The sequence below is a fragment of the Talpa europaea genome (genome assembly GCF_964194135.1).
Source record: "Talpa europaea genome assembly, chromosome: 1".
Classification (NCBI taxonomy): Eukaryota; Metazoa; Chordata; class Mammalia; order Eulipotyphla; family Talpidae; genus Talpa; species Talpa europaea.
In genome coordinates, this window is record NC_140073.1 from 59,179,848 (window position 1) to 59,199,014 (window position 19,167).

Genomic DNA, 19,167 nt, shown 5'->3' on the forward strand with positions numbered 1-19,167 from the left:
GGGGTGGGGTGGGGCAGGATTCACCAGGGACGGAATGGGAAGCAGAACAAGAGTATCTACTGAAACGCACTGCTAAGGGGAGCAGCAGGTGAGACAGGAGACGTCTGCTGCCAGGGATTGAACTCATGCTGCAATGGCTGGTGATAACTTGATGGTGCTGAGACTTCACCCCTTGTACCACCAAGAAGACACAAGTATGATGAATTTAAATAAAATGAATACAAAGTAATTCATACATAGGCATATCATAGAAAGATAACAAATTAAAAACTAAGTACTTAGAAGAAATTATAGGAAATTAGAAAAAGAAGTAAGCTAAAATGAGAACGTAATAGAAAATAAAGACATGGAAAATTGCTGAAACAAAATGATTACAGGAGAAAAATGTTAAAATCAAAATAGGTTCTTTGAAAAAACTGATGAACATTGCAATAATAATCAAGATAAAATATATATTTTATTTTAAAATTTAATAAGTTAAATTTTAAAAAGAACATCAAAAGACTTTATAGGAGTATATTGTGTTATGTTAATAAAATTGAAAATTTACATAAATTGATAAATTTCTGGAGAAAAATAATTTAACAAAACATACACAAAAGAAATTTAAAACCAGAACTGTCCTTTATCTACTAAATTAACTTTTATTTTTAAGATTTATTTATTTAATTGTGTTTGTTTATTTATTTATTTATTTAGTTAGTTTGATCTTTGATGTCTTCTTTTTTTTAAATAAATTTTATTTTTATATTCCCCATACAATTGCAACCCCCCCATTCTGACCCCAATCCCTCCCCTCCCGCCTCCACCCCCCAAAAAGTGTCTCTGGTTCATAGTTTTTTGCTGATTTTGATTTTCACTTTCTTATATTTATTCATTTTCCTGGTCCCTTATTTAAGTTTTCTAGATTCCTGCTATGAGTGAGACCATCTGGTATTTTTCTTTTTCTTTCTGGCTTATTTCGCTGAGCATGATCCCTTCCAGCACCATCCATGTTGCTGCAAATTGCATTTGTTTATCTTTTTTGAATGCTGAGTAATATTCCATGGTGTATATGTACCACATCTTCTTGATCCAGTCATCTATTTTTGGGCATTTGGGCTGTTTCCAAAGCTTAGCTATTGTAAATAGAGCTGCTATAAACATAGGGGTGCAGGTGCTCTTTGGAATTGATGTTTCTGTGTCCTTTGAGTAAATACCTAGGAGTGGAATTGCTGGATCATATGGAAGCTCTATGTTTAGTAGGTCATGAAATCTCCACACAGCTCTCCATAATGGTTGGACCAGTTTGCATTCCCACCAACAGTGCAGAAGAGTTCCTTTTTCTCCACACCCTCGCCAACATTTGTTGTTGCTAGTTTTTTTAATATGTGCCATTCTCACTGGTGTAAGATGGTATCTCATGGTAGTTTTGATTTGCATTTCTCTGATTACAAGTGATGTTGAACATTTTTTCATATGCTATTTATTTATTTATACAAGCACTGGGTACAGTCAGAAACGTAGGAGGGTGAGATAATTCACCAGAGCCAGAGTGGGGAGCAGAACAGGCAGAATGACAAGTACACTTCTGAGGAGAGCAGCGGGAGGCAGGAGAAGTCTGCGTCCGATGTGAGACCCTCACCTGGTGACCGGGGATTGAACCAGTGCTGCAGAGGCTGCGGGCAGCTTCGCAACCCAGCGCTCAACCGCTGTGCCACTGGGAAGGCCCAAAATTAGCTATTAAATTAATGGAACTTTATTTAAAACCTTCTAAGAATCAATTATACATACCAACTTACAAATACACACATAAAGTGCATCTATTTTTTCTACCTTTACTGACAAATTGTTACATGAATTTGAGAAATAACGGACAGCGATGTTTCAAACTATTTTATTTTTCATAATAAATAAGAGACACTTGGGCCTGCCTGGTGGCACAGGGGTTAGTCTCAGCACTATCCCGCTATCCGCAGCCACTGCAGCACAAATACTATACCCATCCAGGGAGCTACGCACATGGCAGAGCAGACCTCTCTTGCCTCCCCCACTGATCCCCTCAGAAATGGGTTTCAGTAGATCTGCTTATTCTGCTCCCCATTCCATCTCTGGTGAGTCCTTTCACCTCCCACAACACCCAGTTCTTGCATGCATGCATAAACAAAAATAAGTCTTAAAAAATAAAGAGGAGATATGTTTACTTCATTTTATAAGGCTAGCAGAACTATAATATTAAAATATCAGAAGAATTTCATAAGAAAAAGAGAATGCAGACTAACCTGCCATGGATATCTATGTAAAATCTCAAACAAACCACATGCCAGATAATAAACCATTGATCAACAATTCCATCCAGACATGAAATTGTGCACAATGACCAAGGGTTGTTATCTGAGGAATGCAAACTTAGGAGGTTCTCTGCATATTATTGTGGAAGCATATATGTGTAGGGTGTTTATAATATTGTAGACTCTAAATTTTGCATGGAAATATGAAGGTCAAGAATACTCAAGATAATGAAGGAATAACAAAGATGGGAAAATTCACTATTAGATATCAAGGTTTATTATAGGTATATGAAATTAGTAGAGATATATAAATATGTCAATGGAATAGTTAAACATGTATATAGCAACGGGATTTTTGACAAAGACAATAGTAAAATTAATTAACAAAAATGTTCTATTGAGTAAATGATTCTGGGTATATGTAGTAGATAATACTTCTAAATTTAATGATAAAACTATAAAATTTCTAAATGATAGAAAAAAAAAACTTATGGATATAGCAAAAGAAGATTGTCTTCATCTAAGGTTAAGAAAGATTATTCAATGGCATGCAGACCTCTCCTGCCGTGCCCACTGCTCCCATCAGCAGAGTGTCTCTTCAGTCTGCCTGTTCTGCTCCCCACTCTCTCTGGTGAATTCTCTCACCCTCCTGCGCTTCAGACTGTACCCAGTGCTTGTATAAATAAATAAATAAATCTTTTAAAAATTTACTCAAACAAAGCACACACAAAAAGATCTAAATATAAAAGTCAAGATTGTTAAATATATTTATAATAAAATTAGTAACATTTTCATCAAGGCACAATACAGATTAAGTTAAAAGCAGGTAACAAATTAGGAAAACTCTCTATATTTCTAAGTAGATATATTATGATGAATAGATAGATAAATAGATAGGTAATGATGTGTAGAGAAATCTATATCTAGAAGATATGAATGAGCCCCCAAATTAATATAAAATAATACAAATATAGTGTTAGACATGTGACCATTTTATACTTTACAAAATAATAATTGAAATAGCCAATGATTAATCATGTGTTCAACTTTAACAATAAGATAAAACAAAGTAAGGCCACAATGACAGTACTACATACCAACAAGAATGGTTACAGTTACAAAGACTGAGATAAAATTTGGAGCCATTCTAAAACATGACAGTAAAAGTATAAATTGGTGTAACTACTTGGAAAATATTTGGCAATGTCTATGATAACTGAATGTAAGCATGCACTATGACTGAACAATTCCACTCTGAGGTATGAGGTATGTCCACAATAGAAATGCTGTCATATACACCCATAAAAGTTTGTAGAAGAATGTTTATAATTGCACTGTTTGCAATAGCCCTGTATTGAATTGAGTTTAACCAAAATGCTCATTACCAACACAAATTATAATGAATTGGTATTTATTCATAAAATATAATACTAAATTATGATGAAAATGAACATACAACTGAAGCAAACTGAATAATGTAAATGTAATATTAAATGAAAACCTCATTTTTCCATTGAGGTAAAATTAAGAAAAAGAGAGTGCTAGTATAATGGATTAGAAGTTAAGATTTTGTTTATTTTTTATGAGTGTGCTCTAATTTTCTTACTGTTACTGATATCTTGTTATATTCTGTTATGGTAGGAAAAGATACTTGATGTAATTTTGCTCTCCATGAAGTTGTGGAGACTTGTTGAAAAAAATTGCATTCTATTGCTGTTTCAAGAATTGTTCTGAATATATGTTACATTTATTTGATCTATAGTGCTGAAGCTCCCTACTTCCTTTTAATTTTCTGTCTGGATGATTTATCCATTGTTGAGAGTAAGGTATTGTGTTTCCCAACCATTAATGTATTTTTGTTTATTTCTCCATTAATTTATGCAAATATATTTAGGTGCTTTGACCTCAGATTCATGAATATTTTCAGTTGTCATATCTTTTTAATGAAGTGGCACCTTTATCACCATATTACAATCTTCTATTTTGTTTTTTCCACTTTTAACATAAAGCTTAATTTTGTCTGATATGAGCATGGCTACCCTTATTTTACTTTGATTAACTTTGCTTGAAATATCTTCCATTCCCTTTATTTTCAGTCTATACGTATTCTTAAGGCTAAAGAAATCTCTCATAGGGAGCTCATCCCATGAGCTTCTTTTCTCATTATTCTGTGTTCTGTTTGGAGAATGTATCCAATTTTTTAAAAAGATTTATTTTTATTTATGCATAGAAGAACTGGGGTGTAGGCCAGAGGTATGGGGTTGAGGATACACCATGGTGAAAGGATACACCAGAGACAGAGTGGGGAGCAGAACAGGCAGACTGACTGACATACACTGCTGAGGGGAGCAGCGGTGTGACAGGAGAAGTCTGCTGTGCCATGTGGGTAACTCCTTGGCCAGGGATCAAACTCATGCCACAATGGCTGCCAATAGCTTGATAGCATGAGACTTTAAACCCTGTGCCACCAGGAAGACCCTGATTTTCTTTAAAGTAATGATCATATGTAAGGACTTACTACTACCATTTTGTTCATGGTTTTGTTTTGCAGATTATTTGTTCCTTCTTCCTCTCTTGGTGATTTAATCCTTTTGCAACAATATGTTGGGACTTCTTTTGTGTATCTAGTACAAGTCTTTCCTTTGTCCTATGAGACTTACAAATATAACTTATATATATAAATATATTTATATATATACATATATATACATATAAAACACATCCTATTGAAGTGTATACCACATTAACTTGGATAGCATACAAAAATTTTATACTTTCAAGCCTCCCTGGTGGCACAAGTGGTCAAGTCTCAGCACTATTAAGCTGTCTGCAGCCACTGCAGCAGGAGTTAGATGACTGGTGCCAGGAAGCTACCCACATGGCACAGCAGACCTCTCCTGTCTCACCCACTGCTCCCCTCAGCAGTGTATTTCAGTAGATATTCCTGTTCTGCTCCCCAATTTGTCTCTGGTGAATACTCTTGTGTTTCAAACTTCTGGCCTATACCCCAGTTCTTGTATACATAAATAAATAAAATAAATCTGTTTTTAAAAATAATCTTTCAGCTGTCTTTCCTTCCATTTTAGGTTATTGAATTTATAATTTCCTAGGATTGTTGTTTGTTTTCACATTTCATGTGTATGTGTGCAATAATTTCTATTTTCGTTGAGCTATTATTCATGTATTGTTTTCTAGTTTCATTTGATTGTCTGTGTATTCTTATTGCTCACTGAACTTCTTTTGGAGGCTTATTCCAAATTCATAAATCTCCATTTCTTTGGACCAGACATCATTTCTCAAATAATGCTGCTGGCTAGAGTCTATGTCCAGGGAGTGCAGGCAGGGTTCTGTAGCCAGATGTGGTCTCCAGCTGTGCTCTGGAATCAGGTGGAGTTACAGACTGTGCTCTGAAGTTGGGTAGGGCTGCAGGCTGAATTTTCAATCAGGTAAGCCTAATTGTGCTCCACTATTAAGCAAAGTCACTGTCCACACTCTGACTGGGTGTGGGCTCCAGCTGTACCCCATAGATAGGGAGGGCTAGTGGAGAGTAGTGTTGCTTTCTGGATTCCCTTTGTGGAATCTGTCTATGCTCCATGACTGGTCTGGGTCACATGATGTGTATTCTGCCTGGCAAACTTGCATGCTGCATTCAGCAATTCAGACAAGGTTGTTGGCTGGGTTATATGTTGGGGGAGGCTGTACACTGTAGCTAGTTGGTACCAATAACTGGTAACAAGGGTGTCCAGGTTTACTGTTATATGCTTTGGCTAGGCAGGGTCAGGGGCTATATTTCCACATTTGGGCAGGATGTCTTGTTTGCTTTCTTGTCCATTTGCAGTAATAGTCTGGTCTCTACAGCTTTTTGGATTCTCTTGTTAGGTTTCCTGGTTTGGCAAGACTTGTAGCTATATTCAGCTGTAGGCAAGGCTTCAAATTTGTTTCCCTTCCCTGACACAGCCATGCAAAGCCCTCCAAAGCTGGTATGGTTCATTGGCTGGGGACCCAAACCAGGCAGAACTATCCACAGGGGCACCTTGGACAGATGGGGAAACCAGCTCAGCTCTGCAGATGGGTTCTTCACTTTGGCAGGCACAGCTGTGACAAACAATGGAATTGTCTAATGTATGAGTTCTGGTTTCTATAAACCCCACTTCCCTCCTCCATTTCTATCGGATCTCCAGTTGTCAAGGCACACCTGTGTTTAGGAGTTCAAATAGATAGGGTTCATTGCTTAAAACTGTGTCGATTGTGAGGTAAGAAGGAGTATAGAGGACTGATTTTCTCACTTGAGTGATCACTACAGTTTACTAAAGAGAAATGTGTATTAAGGATTTTGCCTTCTGATATGATGGATTGAAAATGTTTCTGAATTTTTTCAAGAATGTAGCTAGACATATAATCCAAAACAGAGATGTCTGGTCTAGATATTTAAATGTTTTCTAGAAGTTAGTACTTTGTAGAACTGTTAGAGGAAATGAGATCAACTCATAGCATGTGTTTTATTTCTTATATGAACAAGGGAGAAATGTAGAAGTCTGGATAATATTAGCATTTAAGGGATATATGGAGAAGTTATTCCTTTAAAATTTTTGATGAAATTAAAGAGGGGAGAGAATAACAATAAGAGCAGTGATGGAGAGTGGTGGAGAAAGGAACAATATTGCCAACAACCTCAGATTCAACAGAGAGCACAGAACTTAAAATTGTCTTTAGGATCTGGCAATATGAATGGAGAGTTTTGCTGTCGTGATAAGGACAGAAGCCCCATTTTAGTGGTGTAGGATTGAAGGAAAAGAGCGAAAAAGATAGAGTTGATGAGGGTCATACAGAATAGAGTTGAATGCTTTCATTTAATACTCACACATTTAGAAACGGTTACAAAAGGCCTCCCTGGTGGCACAGGCAGTTGAGCGCCAGCCACGCTGTGAAGCTGTCCACAGCCTCTGCAGTGCAGGTTTGATCCCGGCTGGCCGGCGAGAACGCCACATGGCACGGCAGACCTCTCCTGTCTTGCCCACTGCTCCCCTCAGCAGTGTTTTCAGTCTGTCTGCCTGTTCTGCTTCCCACTCTGTCTCTGGTGAATCCTCTCACCTCCCGCACCTCTGGCCTACACCCCAGTTCTTCTATGCAAAATTAAATAAAATCTTCAAAAAAGAAGGGGCAAATGCATATGAAAGGGCCATAAATATAAGGGATGGTAAAAGTAAAAACTATGTGTGGTGAAAGTGAAATTAAGAAGGGATAAAAGTATGTTTATTTAGAAAGTGAGATACTGAATTTATAACATCTGGGTGATGGAAGAATTGAGGATATGCCATTAGGCATGCATTAGCATGAAGGCTTACTCATTATGCAACACATTTCTTCTCAATTCAACTTCAACAAATTATTTTTAAGCACCCATATAGTATCATATTAGATTGTAATAGAGAAGTTTTACTACTAGATGCTCTTCAGCAGACATCTGTAAACAACATTTTTAATAAGGAGTTTATTTTGTTTGTTACTGTTGTTACGGGGGTTAATTTGTAGAGTTGTTTTAACTCGATATAATGTTCATGTGATGCACAGAAATTTTTATCTAACTGGTTGATGAATCTCTTGTCATTTTTGCTAGCCAGAAAAGCACGAAGAGTACCATTCTTGCAGAACAACTAAGGTTTTATACACAGTCACACATATGTGCATGCCCATCAATACACATGCAATGTGTGTATATATACACACACACAGATGCACATAAGTGTGCAAAGGAAAAACAGAAGCTGTTATTTTCAGTGTAATTATCACCTTATCTGGGACTTTATTCCTTATAAGATATTTCATAAAGAAATAAACAGTAATTCACACTGCCCCAGCTGGGATAGTATGATGATCTGCAGTTGTGAAATTTTTGGCAATGGGGGATGTAAAATTTTAGACATAATTCAATATAGTAGAGTCAACTACAATAAAAGCAATCAAAGCTCTGAACCTGAACAGAGAAGTGTAGTTATTTTGATTTGGAGCCATATCTAGTTAGTAAAGTCACCCTCGAGAAGCTTGGACATGTATGAATAACTCATCTTTGAGAAGTAGACTCATTTATTCCTATTTTTTTTTCCAAATTAGTTTTCTATGTATATATTTAGGCAGATGAAATCACTTTCTTAAGTTTATATTACCCTTAAATGGTTTAAATTCATTAACAGTTTATAACTAAATACCACTAAGCAAAAGTCAAGTTTTGGAAGCGGAAAAGGAGATAAAGATGTATAGGATAGTGCATTTTATCTTTTGTAGGAAATATGAATTCAGAATGAGAGAAGTGAGCAGGGGTAGACAGGGTCAAATGGTTCATAGCTTAATATGTATAATTTTAGGTACCATGTTTAGTAGTTTTTGTCCACTTTTATTAACAAATGCTAAAGGGAAAGCAGAAATGCAGTCCCCCACTACCACAAATTATGCAGCTGAGTTTCCCACATTTGGGGAAATCGCAGAGGTCAGCACATCCCAAGTGCCATGGATAAGCCTCACCCTGGGAAAATCACCTTCGTGAGCATGGTATCTAGCCTGCCAGATAAGTACAGTATTTAGTATTCTTTTTGTTTTAATTTTTGCATAGAACTGGGGTACAGGCCAGAGGTGTGGGGTTGAGAGGATTCACCAGAGACAGTGGCAAGCAGAACAGGCAGACTGACCAAAGACACTGTTGAGGGGAACAGCGGGTGAGACAGGACAGGTCTGCTGTGCCATGTGGGTGGGGTACCCTGGTGGGGTACCAAACTCAGGCCATAGCGGTGATGACACTGACACTTAACCGCTAGGGCACTAAGGAGGCTCTTAGTATTTTTTAAAAGTGAGTCATCAAGCATCTACCTGCTCAGGTTGTGGGACTGTGTTGCACTGCTTGAAATAAGCAGATGTGAGGACTAAGCTAGACTTAGAGATACAAGCGTTTTTGAGAGGACTCAGGGAAATGCAATGGAAGAAGCAGCACATCTTGTTCATATGCTACTGGGAAACACCAGAGTGATGAGGAGAATCCCTGCAGGCTATATCTGAATGGGAAAGTGGTTCTGGGGTTCCCTGACCTCTGCAGCATGTTTGATGGTGACACCTCTCTGTTTAGATCTCTTCTCCAGAGGTGTCTCTCCCTGCACTGCCTTCTCCACTCCCCCCGTCACCTCTCTTCCTACACTGGCATCGTACGTATGAGTGTTTCCTGGGGCTTTGTCTTTGGTGTTGTTACCCACATCTTTATACATTCTCCCTTTCTTAGTTCATTTTACGATTTTAATTACCATTTTTATGGAATTCCACTAAATTTCTACCTCTAGTCTTACTATGCTTCCCAGGCCCTTGGAGTGTTCAATATAGATGAGACAGCCAACACAGGGGCACATGCACTGCAGCTTGTCCCAAACTCAGCACTTATCATTATTTTCCATGACAGAAACAATTGCCATTTCTGTGGTATGTCTCTAAATTGAAGTTGGGCATTATGTCAGTCTCAGGCAAAGGACAGGCCACTCTTCCTTACTGGGAATCTCCTCCTTCCACATATAGTGTTGAAAACAAATGTTACCTCAATAAAAAACAAGATTAAAAATTAGATGAGGGTCTCCTCTGGTGGCGCAGGCGGTTGAGCACAGCGCTGTGAAGCTGTCCACAGCCTCTGCAGCGCCGGTTCAATCCCAGCCGGCCAGGGAGATACCCACATGACACAGCAGAACTCTCCTGCTGCCCACTGCTCCCCTCAGCAGTGTATTTCATTGGTCTGCCTGTTCTGTTCCCCGCTCTGTCTCTGGTGACACCTCTCACCTTCCTGCGGATCTGGACTGTACCCCAGTTCTTGTATAAATCAATCAATCGATTAATCAATCTTTAAAAAAAAAAATCAGGTGAGTCCATGTCCTTAGAACCTATTCCTTTCCTGTGACCATCCCTTTTATAAATTTATTTAGGAACTCAGGTTATGTCCATTGTAACAATAGGTGCTATTGCACTTCCTCAGCTGCTAATGTAATCCAGGGCTGAATTCAAAGGTTGTTACAGGTAGTGTCTGCTGGAGGGGGGTTTGCTGGTGAGGATCTATAGCCCCAGGCAAAATACAAAGTATCAGTGAGGGCGGAGACACTGATAAGAAATATAAGCAGCCCCGAGATTCAGGGTTTGGGATTTCAGTATTTTAGATCTTCAGTGATTCCTGGATCAGCCATTTCTGTCCCCACCATGCTTATCTTCCAGAAGACGGTTGTGGGCCTCTGAAGGACATGCATACTTTCAGCAGCCAACCTCAAAGAAGAAGAGGAAATGCAGGTAGTCAAGCTATTCAAACTTCCCAGATTTGCTGTTGTTTACAGCCTGGAAGAGAAGGTGGAGACCAGGAGCTGGGAGACTTGCTGATCTGAGTCATTGTGGGCCACTTCTCGGGTTGTCTGGCTGCTGCAGCTGCTGTTGTCAGTGTCGATTGTCTGGTGCTCTGCTGGCTCATCTGCAGCTCCAGGGAGCATCTCCTCCTGCTGTGCCCTTTGCTTCGTGAGTTGGATCCAGGCCTATTGTCTGCCACATGCTCCAGGCCCTGAGTGGCAGGAAGATGCCATCTTGGGAGTCTTTGTGTTTAGTACTTTAAAACACTGGATACTGCTTCAAGTGAGGTAAATGGCCATTTGTGGTCTCAATGATTCTTTATTTTTCCTAGTTTGTTAAATAAATGCCATTATTTTGAACCTGAGTAATCTTGCAACTGCGTGTGTGGGTGAAGAGCTATCTGGACACTGTTCTTAGACAGTTTTAGTGCCCCTTGCTGCTCTGTATCACCATCAGTAAGACTGTAAAACAAATCTAATTTAATACTACATCTCTTTAAACTTTTATCTTTAAATAAAGTACAAACTCCTTGACAAAGCATACAAGCTCATTCAGTGCATTATCCTTGCTCAGCAGTATCATTCATCATTGTCCCATTACTTTGTATATCCTGATTACTTTATATTCCCAGAGGATGGTTTCTTACTAGCCCCCCTGTAGTGGGCAGGAAGGACACAGTGCAGGTTTTCTATGATCCCAGCAGAACGGGGTAAAGGAGGAGAGAGTCCTGGAGCCCTCGGTGGCTTTTGCAGGTCTTTTATTTAGATTTATCAGGCACATGGCAGGCAGGGATGCTGGGGGGCTGGGAGTCTGGCAGGCCTCCCAGCCCCCAGCACATCCTCACTCTATCTGGGCTCTCTGGTGTTCTCTCTGCTTTTCTTCTTCTCTTGGCTTCCATTCATTGTTGGCTTCTGCTGGTGTCCCCACGACGCCACCCTAATAAACTCAGTCTCTCAGGTCAGGTGTACCCACTTCAGGTGCCGCCATCAGGCATGCATTCAGGACCACAGGGTTCCCTCATCTATCCTGATGGCGGGAGGGCAGAAAAGCCTGATACTTTTTCCTTACCCTACACCCCCACTTCCAGTTTTAATAATTATATTTGCTTAGTTAGATACATCCCTTCATTTTACAAACTTCTAACCTCTTCTCTCCTCATTTCAGATGCCTTTTTCTTTTTTTTTTTGTGGGACCCTCGCCAGCGGCCAGGGAACAAACCAGTGCTACAGAGGCTGCAGGCAGCCTCGCTGCCCAGCGCTCAACTGCTGCACCACCAGGAAGGCCCCCTCAGATGCCTTTTTCTAAGTCTTTTGTGACCCCATTTGTAAGGACAGAACAGGACACAGAGCAGGTTTTCTGATCCAGCAGACCGGGTAAAGGAGGAGTCGGAGTCCTCATTGGTTTTTGCAGGTCTTTTATTGGGATTACCAGGTACACGGCAGGCAGGGATGCTGGGGGACAGGGAGGCTGGCAGGCCTAGTCTCACTCTGGGCTTCCAGCATTCTCTGCTTCTCTCTCTCGGCTTCTGCTGGCATCCTGTGACGCCACCCTTAAAAGCCCAGTCTCAGCCCAGGTGAATCCCATCTACCTAGGCCCACACCCTACTCCAGGTGCCGCCATCAGGCATGCATTCAGGACTGTAGGGATCCAGCATCTATCCTGATGGCGGGAAGGCAGAAAAGCCTGACATTTTTACTTAACCTGCACCATCAATTTAAAAAAGGTATGCATTTTTGTACCTTTGATAGCATGTGCTTCATTTCAATTTAGTATGCATCACAGTACATTTCAATTGTTTATATGCTTCTCAGCTTTAAAAAGGGTGACATACTTAAGAATGGCACTTTAGTTCATTAGCCCATGAGCTTAACTCATTGCTTATTTATTTATTTATTTATTTATTTATTTATTTAAGATTTATTTATTCATTTTACAAGCACTGGGTACAGTCAGAAGTGCGGGAGGGTGAGAGAATTCACCAGAGCCAGAGCAGGAGCAGAACAGGCAGACTGACAGTGTGCCCTGTTGAGGGGAGCAGCGGTCGGCAGGGGAGGTCTGCGTGCCATGTGGGACCCTCCTCTGGTGGCCGGGGGGCAGCCAGGGATCGCACCAGTGCTGCAGAGGCTGTGGGCATCTCACAACCCAGCACTCAACCGCTGTGCCACTGGGGAGGCCCCACTTAACCCATTGTTTTAAAACAGGAGTCCTTAATATTGGATAAACAGGAGTGTAGCAATTGTGTGTGTGCTACCTGCATGTGCTAGTCATCTCAGGAAGAAACCCAACTATCTGAATCACTGACAGTGTTTGGAAAAATGTGAAGTGTCCTATTGTTTCCCTAGATGTTTGGCTGTCTCTATCAGTGAAACCAGCTATGCCACACTTTCCACTGTAGAAGCGTTTTCATTACAGATTCAAATTATTTACTGATAGAAGATTATTCAACTTTGTCTATTTCCTTAGTCAGTACTAGCATTTTTTTTTTTATCTACAACACTATTCCTTACATACCCATGTCAGTTTCTCCCTTCACACTTAACCTCAGAACCCTGTATTTCACCTCCTTTGCTTTTGTAAGTATTTCACTTTGTCAATTTGAAACAGGATCCCTGAGGTCACTAGAGACATCAGGGCATAGATGGCTTTGCTGTGGCCCAGGTGCAAGCCACCAGTATCATAGCTTCAGAGAGACCCCGCCAACTCAGCACATTCCTTGCAGGCATCTCCCAGGCCCCTCTGAAAGTAGTGGTGGCAGGTGTTTCCTTGCCCAGCTGCCTCAGCTCTAGCAACTCCAGTGGGGATCCAACAGAGAAGCTTAGCAGCCAGCCTAGCACATGCAGCCGGAGGGTGCTTGACGAGCCCTGACAGCAGTTACTGGCATTTCATAGCCCCGCTGCCTCAGCAGGAGTAACCGCAGAGGGGCTACATTGGCAAGATTTACCCAGGCCTACTGCACCGGGGAGGAAAGCCTACAACATGGGTTCCCAGTAGCAACCCATGTCCCAGTGCTGCAGGGCCTTCTGCATTGCTAACACCCCACCCCACTGAGGTGGACTATGGCCATTGCTTCCATAGGGGACCATCTAGGAGCTGGCCCTCCCATCAGCACCAGTCAGGTCTGCCAGGCTCTAGGGGTTTCCCTTTTGAATATGACACCAAGATTCAAAATGGACCAATCAGGTTTGAACTCAATGGAAAGATCAGGTATGAGTGCTCTAGTTCCATTGTGAGTCCACTGAGGGATCAAAAATGGAGTGAGCTGCTGGTGCATAACAAGCACCAATCAGGATTTAAAATGGTCTAATCAGACTTATAATGCAGGGGCCCTGAAGAGGATTTTAGCAGTGCTGCAGCCAGATTGAATTCATTCAGGAGACAGCTTCAGATGATCATTCAGCAGATGACCTTCATGGGATTTAGTTGACTCTGAGACCTCCCAGACTTCCAACCTCTGCAGACTTCCAGACCTCTGTAGACCTTTGTAGAAGTGTAGCAGCAGGAAGGGTACAGTGCAGGATTTCTATGATCTGAGCAGACGGTGTAAGAAGACCTTGGTGACTTTTGCAGGCTTTTATTGGGATTTACCAGGTACACAGCAGGCAGGGGTGCTGGAGGGCCGGGATGCTGGCAGTCCTCCCAGCCCCCAGCAAGTCTTCACTCTGGGCTCTCCAGCGTTCTCTGGTGGTCTCTGCTTCTCTTTCACTCTTGTTCTTTCTGCTTCTCTGCTTCTACTGGCATCCATGTGTCAGCCCCAGTATACCCACCTACGCACGCCCACACCCCACTCCAGGTGCCCGCCATCAAGCATGCATGCAGGACCGCAGGGATCCATCATCAATCCTAATGGCAGGAGGGCAGAAAAGCCTGATAATTTTCTACCTCACCCTACAAGAGGCCTGGCCCCAGCACCTGTCTCTGGCCTGCCTCTAACACCACTTGAGAAGAACACTGTTGACGTGGGCCTGGAGTCTTAAAAAATAAATAAACAAGAGCTGTTTGCAGTTGACTTATGTCAACAGCTTACAATGAACTCTAAAAATGGTGTCTCTGGCACCACCTCCTGATGATCACTGCTGACAAGTGTAGGGGCAGGAAGGCACAGAGCAGAATCTCTATGATCAGAGGCTATGGGTAAAAGAGAGTCCTGGAGCCCTCGGTGGCTTTTTTAGGCTTTTATTGAGATTTTACCAGGTACACAGCATGCAGGGGTGCTGGAGGACCAGGGGGCTGGTTATCTTCACTCTTTCTGGGCTCTCCAGCATTCTCTTGTGATCTCTGCTTCACCTTTGCTTCTCTGCTGGTTCTGTGCTCTTACTCTCGTTCTCCTGTTCCTTCTGCTCTTTCTCATCTCTTGTTCTGCTGGCGTCCCCAAGCTGCCACCCTTAGAAGCCCCATGTCAGCCCAGGTGAACCCACCTACGCATGCCCACACCCCACTCCAGGTGCCCGCCATCAGACATGCATGTAGGACCACAGGGTTCCATCATTAATGTTAATGGTGGGATGGCGGAAAAGCCTGATGATTTTTTTCACTTACCCTACACCAGTGACTGGCACTGCTGATATTTCATATCACCTCGATGTGACTACTGGCCATTGGGCTACTGTGGTGGGCTGCTGTACTCTCACTTCAGCAGCCCCACCTATGATCACCTCCAGCTGACACTCTGAGTTGGGTCCTGATCAACTGCTATCAATCTGTTACCAGCCCCAAGCGCTCATTGAAGGGACAGTGCCTACATTATTTTGGACCACTGGATATTGCACACTATTGGACACTATCTGGGGTGAAATTGCCAGCTACTGTGATCCTACAAACTCCTTTATTTTGTCCAATCTCCCCCTTGTTAATAAATCACATTGTTGTTGCACCCTGAGCCTCAGGGGTGTCTTGAACTACTTGTCAGCACACAGGTGAGAACTCACAGACCACTAGTGACCTGCCTCAAACTGGGCACTGTTTTAAAATCATCCATTAGGTAAATGTCCAGCATTTGTTTCTTGTTCTGACTTTCTTTACTGTGCATAAGTTCCTCGAAATACAACCATTGTTCTGCAAAAGATGGCATGTCACCTTTTGGTTAAATGTTATTCCATAATGTGTCCATACCACATTCTCTGGATCTAACCATCTATGATGAGCATTTAATCTGCTTATATGTCCTAGCTTGTTGTAAATGCTACTGCAATAAACATTGCAGAGCATAGAGGGTTTTTTTTTTTAATTGTTTTACTTGTTTAATTTTCATTGGATAGTTGATCAAGTGATTTGGTTAGATGCTGGGTGAATCCTACAATATATGTCCATTTTTAGTTTTTTAATATGAATTCAGATCACTTAATATTTGTACCAGTTTGCTTTTCCACCAACAGTATAATAAAATCTCCCTTTCTTATCATCCTCCCCAGCATTTATTGCTTGGGGTTCTTTTTATTACATGTCTTTCTTGTGTGGGAAGATGGTGTTTCATTGCAGTTTTAACCTGCAAATATCTTTTTTTTTTTAAGATTTATTTATTTATTTATACAAGCACTGGGTACAGTCAGAGGCGCGGAAGGGTGAGAGAATTCACCAGAGCCAGAGCAGAGAGCAGAACAGGCAAAAGGACCGAAGTACACTGCTGAGGGGAGCAGCAGGTGGCAGGGGAGGTCTGCGCGCCATGTGACCCTCACCCAGCGGCCGGGGATCAAACCGGCGCTGCAGAGGCTGCGGACGGCTTCACAGCCCAGCGCTCAACCGTTGCACCACCGGGGAGGCCCATCTGCAAATATCATATTCAAAGTGATGGTGAATATTTTTCTCATATATTTGTTGATCTTCTGAATATCTTCTTTGGTCAATTGTTCATATCTGCTGTCCAGTTATTAATTGTGTTGGTTTCCTATTTTTGAATTGTATGCATATTTTACATATGGAAGGGTATAAACCCATCATCAGTTATATATTATGAAACTATATTTTCCTACTCAGTAGACTACCCTTTTAATCTTCTTGTATATATATATATATACATATATTAATTTGAGTTAATACTAATTGTTTATATTTGCTTTTATTTTCCTTGCCATAGGGATCATATTTCCAAAATCACCTTTATTAATGATATCATGGAATGCATTGCCAATGTTTTCCTCTATATATATTATTGCTGTAGGTGTTAATCCTAAATCTTTAATCCATTTGGAATTTACTTTTTTCTATGGAGAAAGAGCGTGACCCAACTTTATTCTTTTATATGCAACCTTCCAGTTTTTCCACCACCATTAAAGCCCAGGGGTTAAGTCTCCACACTATCACTGCCCTGGCTTGAGTTCATTCCTCAGCCAGGGAGCTAACCCACATATGGAGCAGCAGACCTCTCCTGTCTCGCCTGCTGCTCACCTCAGCAGTGTATTTCAGTGGATTTGCCTGTTCTGCTTCCCATTCTGTCTCTGGTGAATCCTCTCCCCCACCTTTGGCCTACACCCCAGTCCTACACAAAAATAAAAAAATAAATAAATAAATAGAAGACTATCCTTTTCCTGCTGTATGGTTGTAGTTGCTTTATCATAGATTAGGTACTAATATATATCTAATTAATTTCTGGGCTTTTGCAGCTGTTCCATTGATCAATGTATTTATTTTTGTGACAATAGCATATTGTTTATAATATGCTTTGCATTAAAGTTTGAAGTTGGTAATGTCATGCCTCTACTTTTCTCCTTTTTTTTGTCAAGGTTGTTTTTTCCATTCAAGTCCTTTTATATTCTCATATAAATATAAATATTTTTGTTAAATTTATTGAAAATACATTGTTGGTATTTTAATGGGGACTGTGTTCATGTCCTAGCCACTGTAGGCAGAATCATATATATGTCACCCAAAGAAGAATAGACATTGATTAGACTGATCTTCTTACCCCAAGAGCATGGGAGACCCTTAAATCTCCTCATGTCGCTACCTAAGCATTTTAAATAATGTCATAATTCCTATATAGACAGACACTCCACCTCCATGATATTTGATTATTTTTGAAGAAATTGTAGAGTGTTAATTTTTTTATTTCATTTTATTTTCATTGATTGAATAAGGTTTTTTTTGTGTGTGTTGACTTTGTAAACTGCCACTTTGATATATTGATCAACATTTTCTAACAGTTGTTTTTGTCTTTTAGTTTTTCTATATATAATGCCATACTGATATTATCTACAGTGCCAGTTTAATTCTTTTCTAATTTGGATTTACTTTATTTCCCATTTTTGTCTGATAGCTCTGGCCAAAACTCTAAGTTAAATAGAAGTGGTGACATTGAACACACTTGTCTTATTCCTTATCTCAAGGTGAAAGTTTTCAGTGTTTCCCCATCAAGTATTTTATTGGCTGTTGGTTCATAATATATTGTTTTTATTACATTAAAGTAGGTTTCTTCGATCCCCATCTTTTTGGAACTTTTATCATAAATGAACGCTAATTCTTATAGATTGCTTTTTCTCTATTTGTTAATATCATTTTTTTTATATTCACTTTTGCTGATATGATGCATTACAGTGATTAATTTTCATATAATAAACCATCTTTGCACCTCTGGTATAATTTCCTCTTGATCTTGATGTATAGTCCTTATGCAATATTGCTGATTTTGATTTGCTAGTAATTATTGAAGATTTTTGTATCAACCTTAATCACAAATATTGGCCTATAATTTTCTTTTGATATCTTTATCTGGAATTGGTATTAAGGTAATGTGTCATCATAAAATAAATTAGGGGGCCTCCCCTGGTGGCACAGGTGGTTGAGCACTGCACTGTGAAGCTGTCAGCAGCCTCTGCAGCAATGGGTTCAATCCCAGCCAGCTAGCAAGGGTCCCACATGGCACGCAGACCTCTCCAGTTTCGCCCGCTGCTCCCCTCAGCAGTGTATTTCAGTAGATCTGCCTGTTCTGCTCCCCATTCTGTCTCTGGTGAATCCTCTCACCCTCCCGCACATCTGGCCTGTACCCTGGTTCTTGTATAAATAAATAAATAAATCTTTAAAAAATAAAATAAATTAGGGAGCCTTTCCTCTTCTTGTATTTTTAAAAACAATGTGAGTAAGATGGATATTAGTTCTCCCTTGATGTTTTGATAAAATTTATTTGTCAAGTCACTGGTCCTGGCCTTTTATTTATGAGAATAATTTTTGTTGCTGTTTTAATTTCTGTGTCTGATCAGTTTGCTGAACTCTTCTGTTTCTTCCAGCTCTAGTCTTGTTACACTATACTGATGTAGACATCTGTCCAGTTCTTTAAGGTTATTGGCTTCATTTACATATATTTCTCATAGTAATGTCTTAGGATTATTTTTTTATCTGTGCTATCTATGGTAATTACCCCTTTTTCATTTCTGATTCTGATTATCAATATTTTCTTTCTTTTCTTTTGATTAGCTTAACTACATGTGTCTATTGTATTTATCTTCTTTAAGAAACAATTCTTAGTTTCATTATCATTTGTATAAACTTTTTGATCTCTACTTCATTTACTTCTCTTTTCATTTTGTATTATCTTCCTTCTACTAACTTTGGG

The 19,167-nt window shown here is 40.3% G+C and overlaps 1 protein-coding gene across 2 annotated transcripts in view; it reads right to left on the reverse strand.

Annotated features, from left to right (window-relative positions):
- Positions 1–19,167, reverse strand: part of GRM5 (glutamate metabotropic receptor 5) — a gene marked incomplete at its 3' end in the record, with an annotated part of 525,768 nt that overhangs the window by 134,835 nt on the left and 371,766 nt on the right. The window lies entirely within an intron of this gene.